Source organism: Quercus suber, unplaced genomic scaffold, assembly GCF_002906115.3.
Source record: "Quercus suber isolate HL8 unplaced genomic scaffold, Cork oak 2.0 scaffold_529, whole genome shotgun sequence".
NCBI classification, from domain to species: Eukaryota; Viridiplantae; Streptophyta; class Magnoliopsida; order Fagales; family Fagaceae; genus Quercus; species Quercus suber.
Window position 1 is genome coordinate 481,573 of NW_027069978.1, and position 7,984 is coordinate 489,556.

Here is a 7,984-nt window from a genome sequence, read left to right on the forward strand (position 1 = left end):
GTCAAGTCACGATTGCAAAAATGTCCATGTCATTGCAAGAATGGTGTAATTTGATGTGGTTATCATTTTGCTTTGGGCAAAGCCTATTAGGGGGCACATATTATTGTCGGTGCTAACTTATTAGTTGTTGGCACAACGTGTGGCGGCTATGAGAAGAAACTCCATAGAGCCCACGGCAGAGGTGGGACAAGACCTATCGACACTGCCAAAGAGATGAAGCCAAAAATTTTCAATTATTTAAGAAGAGACGTGAAACTGAAAGTGGAAAAAAGCCAAGACAAAAATATATGACTAATCTAAAGTGTATTTTCATAATTCTTATAGCTAAGTTGTGGATAAAACAAAGTAATATGGAAAAGATACTCATGAATAGCTACTTTGTTGACAACTTGCTATGAAGAAAATGGTAAGTGAAAAGCGAGAACATCTTTTTCTTTTTCTTTTTTAAATAAGGAGATTAACATAAAAAATTAATTGGTCACCAAAGGCACAGTAGAGGCAGACAACTTATTACCGTACATTCCAGAAACATCAAAGCTTAGCAAAAGAAAAAGAAAAAGAGGGAAAATCATTAAAAACAACAAAATCTTCACATGCTGGGATAGCCCCCTTTTTTTGTAGTGATGTTTGCACATTTATTAGCTTCAAGATAGATATGTCTAAGTTTGGCTAGAAGAAACTTGCTAAGAAATGACCTGCAATCATTTAAAAGGGCAGAACATGATCTCTTTGAATTAACCAAAATTCAAATTAACTAATAAGATCCACAACATTTTTGTGCATCAAGTTCAACTTTTAGAAATTGCAACTCGTGATAAATAGTGTGAGAATATATGTGATTCACTTATTAGGAATATATGTCACTATTTTATGTAATTGGCTAATTCTTTGACAAAACACACTTTTCTTATATTTGGATAGATCTAAGATGTGTTTGATACTTCAAGAAATTTTGTTTCAAGATTAAGTGTTAAACCTATGCAAGTCTGTCCAAGATTCAAGTTGAAAAGTGCTGTTCATTAAAGCTCGACAGCTAGCCATCTATCGAGCCTTGAAGAGCTGTCCAAGCCCGTGGCTTGACAGCAGCTTGACAGAAAGGCATCTGTCGAGGTTTATAAAGTTCAGTTTTTCAAGACTGTTTTTCATCTAATCCGTAATTGTATATTTGTGCTTTCTTTTCTTACAACCCTAGACATATAAAATGATTATTTCAAGAGTTGTCAAAGGTGAGAACAAGTTATACAAGCGTTGAGCAAAGTTTGTTCAAGCAAATTGTGATTGGAAATAGAATTTGCCCTAGTTTATCTTTCTTGTGAAGAAGTTGCTGTGTTTGTACACCGTAGGATTTTGTGATTAAGCATCTTCTGGATCTTCATTGTTTGTTGAACTGAAGAATTTTGCAGCCAACAACCTTCTGATCTATGCAATTAGTTAGTCATGTACTCGGAGCCGTGCATTACAAGGAAAGATTATCATTACAGAACAAGTCTAATTTGGTATTGGGGTAAGGGTTCAACTATAGGTTGTTATAAGGTACTGGGATTTCTTTACTTGTAATTACTTGTTCTAATAATAGTGGATTCTCGAGAGTGGTAACTTTAAAATCACCCGATGGGGTTTTTGTCGTGTAGATTTTTCCCATTTGTAAACAAATTACCGTGTCAATTTATTTTTCACTGCATATTTAGTTTAGTTAGTGATTTGTTTGTGTTACCACATACAATTGCATGTTAATTTGATTAATTAATAAACTTGGCTAATTAATCAATTAATTCATCACAAGGGGTCAATACATTTTTAGCATATCAAATAGCTAATAATAATCCATCTCGTAAAGCCCATAATTCAGCTATAACACTAATAGCAACCCTTGTAGATCTGAAAAATCCTTCTAAAACATTTTGTATGTTGATACAAGTGCAACCTAACAAATAAATGAAGATGAATAGGCCTGTTTAGTCACCACCTGATACCGACGAAACCGCCCCCTATCGCACCAATCTGACCGACTCGTGGCTCAACCGTAGGTTTTAAGTGTAGTGGTCGGCAAAGTTTTCTGAGTACCAATGCCAGCCGGTGCGGCAAGTGGTGGTGAGTTTTGCACACCGATGAGAATCGCACCACAAAAAAATACTGAGAGAGAGAGAGAGAGAGAGAGAGAGAGAGAGAGAGAGAGAGAGAGGAATTAGCGTACTAGTTGGACAGAGAGGCAGGTTAGGTCTAAGTAAATAGTAATATGTGTTAAAAACGATTCATATAGCAAATTTATAAGTTTAAAAAACTGATATTAAATGACGCCATTTTGAACCCAATATTAAAATTAATATTAATTCCAAAACTACAAACTTGTTTAAGACTTTAAGTTTAGGTTAAAATTTTCAGATCTCACACTTTCTCTCATATTTGCCTCTCCCCCTTCCTCTCTCTTAGGTCTTGCGTGAGAACATGTCTCCCCTCTCCCTCTCCCTTTCTGCCTTTGGCTTCGCCTCTTCCTCCACCTCCACCTCAGCCTTAACCCCTTGAAGCCATTATTCTCCAAGGCCACCAAGTAGCTTTCTCAAAGATTTTAGAGAAGGTTTTGATGCTCAATTCCTACTGTGCTTTCTACCAAATTTGTATATGCATTCTGTTCTTTTGTTTTTTTTTTTTTTTTATCTATTATGAGTTGTATTTTTTTTTTTTATAATTTTTTTTATATGAGTTTTTGTGCAGGTATCTACCCAGTTTTATCAGAAGGATACTTTTGAACATTCAGCATGTGATCAAGTTTAGAACTAGCAGATCTAGCAACAGATAAATCATGTTCCAAAGTTCTAACTTTATCAAGCAAAGCATATTCTCAGATTTAACATTATTCAAAAAGTTCATTTGCATCAAACAGTTTAACAAGCAAATTTCTCTTTTCAAGCTCAAGAGAATCAATTTTCTTTAGGCCAAGATCAACTTTCATAGCATCCTTTGCAGCAATTTGCAAAGTTTGTTATAGGCCTCTTGAAGATCTGCATCTTCAGAGAGTTCCCATCAGAAGGGTTCTCTTCAGCAGATATGCCTTCATTGACTATAGCAGTAGCCGTGAAAGCAATGAAGTTTCCATCCTCGTCACCACCGGACTCATCATCAGAAACCTCATTATCACTAAGGTTACAGCCATAGCTTTACCCTTAGTCCTTAAGAATGTAGGACATTCAGACTTCACATGACCATACCCTTGACAGCCAAAACACTGAGGACCCAAAAGTTATTAGAAGATTGACCAGAAATTTCTCTAGGTTCAGCAGTGTAAGTACCTCTTGCTTTCTATTTGTATTCCTAAGAAAGTTCTTAAAGTTTTGGCAAATAGGCAATCTTGTAGCAGAGAGCTCATCATCAAATCCACCACCATCAACATCATCAACTGACTTAAGAGCCATTGATTTGGATTTGTTTACTTTAGGTAGGTCAGACTCATAGGATTGAAGAGATCCTACAAGCTCATCAACAGGGATGGAGTCACATCCTTGCTTTCAGTTATGGCAGTCACTTTGGTCTAAAGTCTTCAGTTAAAAGATCTAAGAATCTTCCTAACAATCTTAGTTTGATCATAGATTTCACCCAAATTAAAAGCAGAATTAACAATCATTAAGTTTGGCATAAAATTCATCAAAGGATTCATCATCAGACATCCTAATGTTTTCAAACCTAGAAGTTAATTGCTGCAGTTTGTTTATCTTAACTGCCTTTGTGCCTTCATGCACAGTTTGGAGGATTTTCCAAGCAGTATGAGCCACCTCAACATTAGAGATTCTCTTAAATTCCTCCATAGAAACAGCATTAAAGATAGCATTCATAGCTTTACTATTGAAGCTTGCTGCTTCTTTTCAGAAGTTTGCCACTCACTCACAGGAGTAGCGGCTTCTCCATCCGTATTCAACGGAGTTCCAAACCCTTCATCAATGGATTCAGGAATGCTTTCATCCTTACTTTCCAATAGGCATAGTTGTTCCCATCAAAATGAGGAGAACAACAGAGAGTGTCCATGCTCCATGACAACAGGGGTCAAGGATCAGCTTAGAGATTAAAGATCTCAAACAAAAAGAGCTACCTCGCTCTGATACCACTTGAACGGTTTTAGACCCTTAAAACACACAGATTGCGTAGCCTAGATTAATTAGCCAAGTTGTTACTTAGTCAAATTAAGCAATTCTAGGTTAAAACAATCCAAACAATCATATCAAGATATAATGCAGCGGAAAAAATAACACAAGATATGATCACCCAGGAAACCACACGGTAAAAACTTGGGGAGGATTTGACCCACCGATCCTCAAGGCTAACCTGAATTCACTATGAAAGAATTGAAGTTCGTACAAAAGGACTACAAGCTCCCCGCTCGACTTCCTAATGCTACCCACCAGTAGAACTTCCTGACACGACCACGCGCAGGCTCCGAATCCACGGACTACTTCTTTCTTGAATTCCTCAATCAGCTACAAGCTCCCCGCTTGCTTTTCTTTTAAGTTCCAATGGTTGCAACAGTAATGATCTTCAAGATGTTGAAATAATCTCCACCATGAAACCCTAAGTTTTGTGTAAGGAAAGCTCCTCAAAGATCTCACACGAGATTCACACAAAACAGCAATGTATGAGCAACAATACAATATGGACAACCTTCAAAAACGTGGCTAGGGTTTTATTTATATACCTAGGGTAAAAACATAAAACCTAAACGTTTAATGAAGTAGGGCTGAGTTGGAAATTCTGCAGAAAATTCAACCTGTGCGATTTTCGATCGATCGAGTCTATTCTTCGATCGATCGAGCAGGCCGAGAGTCCCAAGTACTTCTGCAGCCACTCGATTCCAACTGTACAATATTAAACCAACTTTGAGCAAGACTAAATAAGACTTAACACAATGTTTTGATCATGGTTTGCCAACATTACAAATTAGAGTTCTAAATACATAAAATCCTAAGACTTAGAACCTAACATAGGTTTTGTTTATATACTAGGGTAAAAACATAAAACCCAAAACGTTTAATGAAGTAGGGCTGAGTTGGAAATTCTGCAGAAAATTCAACCTGTGCGATTTTCGATCGATCGAGTCTAATTTTCGATCGATCGAGCCAGGCCGAAAGTCCCAAGTACTTCTGCAGCCACTCGATTCCAACTTTACAATAATAAACCAACTTTGAGCAAGCCAAACAAGACTAAATACTGTGTTTTGATCATGGTTTGCCAACATTACACATTAGAGTTCTAAATACATAAAATCCTAAGACCTTAGAACCTAACATGGAGAATCTGTTGGAAATGCTCTAATTGATTGAAATTTTGATTTCTAGTAAGACTTTAAACACTGGCTGTGATGGACACTCATGATGTGTTAACGATGCTTTTATGCGTTGGGTTTTTGGAAATAGTGCCATCAGAAAGTTAATTTGAGTTTTGTAGTCTCAAAGTTGCAACTTTGTACTAAATAGGATTATCCAAAAAAAAAAAAAAAACTTGCACTGAATGGATGTTTCTGCTGAACATGTTTTAGTTGTCTTGTCTTTTTGCCTTATATTAAATATTACACTAATAAGCATATGCTTTTTAAACAACCTTAGTCCTTTGGGGTTGCCCATATCTAATGTCTATTCCTACACTAGCAAGCTATATATTACATGCATGTCAATATACTTTTGGTTAGAATGATGGAAAAGTGGGAGAATAAAAAATGGTGGAATGATAGAAAAGATTTTAATTTCTCTCATTTTTGTTTGGTTGGGAGTGGAAAAATAGACGGATGGAAAAAAAAAAAAATGAGTTTGTATAAAATTACCCATACACCCTTATTAAAAAATGATGACCAATTAAAACAAAAAAGTAACAAACAACCAAAAAAAAAAAAGCAATCCCCCAAGTTATTAAAAAATAAAAATCATGTCCCCAAAAAAAAATCATGTATATTTAAACACAAAAAAAAAAAAAAAAAAAAAGAGGAAGAGGCAATGTGCCCACTGCCCAGGAGAGCACACAAAAGAAAAAGAAAAAAAAAAAAAAATGGAGTATTGTCCATGTGCACTTGCACATGGGCATTTTTGTCCGCTAAGTAGCCTCATTTTCTCCCTTCAGTTTTCTCTCCATTTTGGGGAGAAAACTTTTTGGTGAACCCAGGGAAAAGCATCCGGTTCTCACCATTTATTTTCCTTCCTCCTACCCAACCAAACACATTCCAAAAAAGTTTTCCTTCCCATTTTCTCTCTAAAGTTTTTCATCCGTCCTATTTTACCTCCAAACAAAACACACCTCAGTTCAAAGAAAGAGAGTGTACTAGTTGTGCGCAAGGATGAGCTAGCAAAGTTCCATTGTTGATTATTAACTTCGAAGAATATGGGCTCATCAATGGGTGCTTTTTTGTCTTGATTAAAGGGTTTTTAGTGCTGAAGATGAGGAAGTGTAGAAATAATTTCATGTTACGAGTTTAAGAGTAGCAAAATGGGATGTTGTTCATGTTACGAGTTTAAGAGTAGCAAAATGGGATGTTGTCATTGGGCTTGCTCCCAAATCCCAAGTTTGAATTTGTACTGAGAAAACAACTATGGATAATTAGTTCACCTACTTGTAGGCCTAAACTCAGCGGAAAAAATGCTACTATGGTAAAGCTTAAATAGAGAAGTCCTCTAATCCTCCCTCATTTTTTTTTTTCCTTTCATTAAAAAAAAAAAAAAACAAAAAAAAACAAACAAAAAAATAAATAAATAAACGATGTATACTTTGGTTTGGGATGATGGTGAAAATGGATTAATACTTAGTTCTTATATAGTAGTGGGTAAATTTTTTTTTCTTTCACTTTGCATAGTCTTTCTTTAAATAAAGTTTATTCTTGAAACTAATTTAGAAAAATGGGACTAAAAAGTTTATTCTTGAAAATTAATTACAAAAATTAGACTAAAAAGACCATATCCTAAGAGTGATTTTATTTATTTATTTGATAATTTAATAATTGAGCGAGAAAATTTGAGTCGTGAAGTTTCCGATGGGTTTCATCTTCCTTAAGCTAACATCCTTGACAATCCATTTTTATCTTTAGCTAAAAATGATATGAAGGGATAGCTTAACTCAATTCGTCTCTAAGGCTGTATACGGTGTGGTGCGATCGGTTTTTGGGGGCTATTTTGCACCACACCTGTAGGGGCAATTTCCTTACATGTCTAACCACACCTCAACTATGGAGGGAGGAAACTAGCGTACACAAGGTGCAGTGCACCAGCCGGTTCGATGCAATTAGTTGGTTATTCCTTAATTTTCTAGGAACCAAACACAATAAAGTTAACACCCCAAACCACATCTTAATAATTAAAATATCCTAAATATTCCCAAAATAAAAAATCAAACAAACAAAAAATTCACTATCTTTATGTCAACTATCCCATTTCAAATCACAAAAACTCATATAAAAAAAATTATTAAAAAAAAAAAAAATACAACTCATAATAGATTAAAAAAACAAAAGAACAGAATGCATATACAAATTTGGTAGAAAGCACAGTAGGAATTGAGCATCAAAACCTTCTCTAAAATCTTTGAGAAAGCTACATGGTGGCCTTGGAGAATAATGGCTTCAAGGGGTTAAGGCTGAGGTGGAGGTGGAGGAAGAAGCGAAACCAAAGGCAGAGAGGGAGAGGGAGAGGGGAGACATGTTCTCACGCAAGACCTAAGAGAGAGGAAGGGGGAGAGGCAGATATGAGAGAAAGTGTGAGATCTGAAAATTTTAACCTAAACTTAAAGTCTTAAACAAGTTTGTAGTTTTGGAATTAATATTAATTTTAATATTGGGTTCAAAATGGTGTCATTTAATATCAGTTTTTTAAACTTATAAATTTGCTATATGAATCGTTTTTAACACATATTACTATTTACTTAGACCTAACCTGCCTCTCTGTCCAACTAATACGCTGATTCCTCTCTCTCTCTCTCTCTCTCTCTCTCTCTCTCTCTCTCTCTCTCTCTCTCTCTCTCT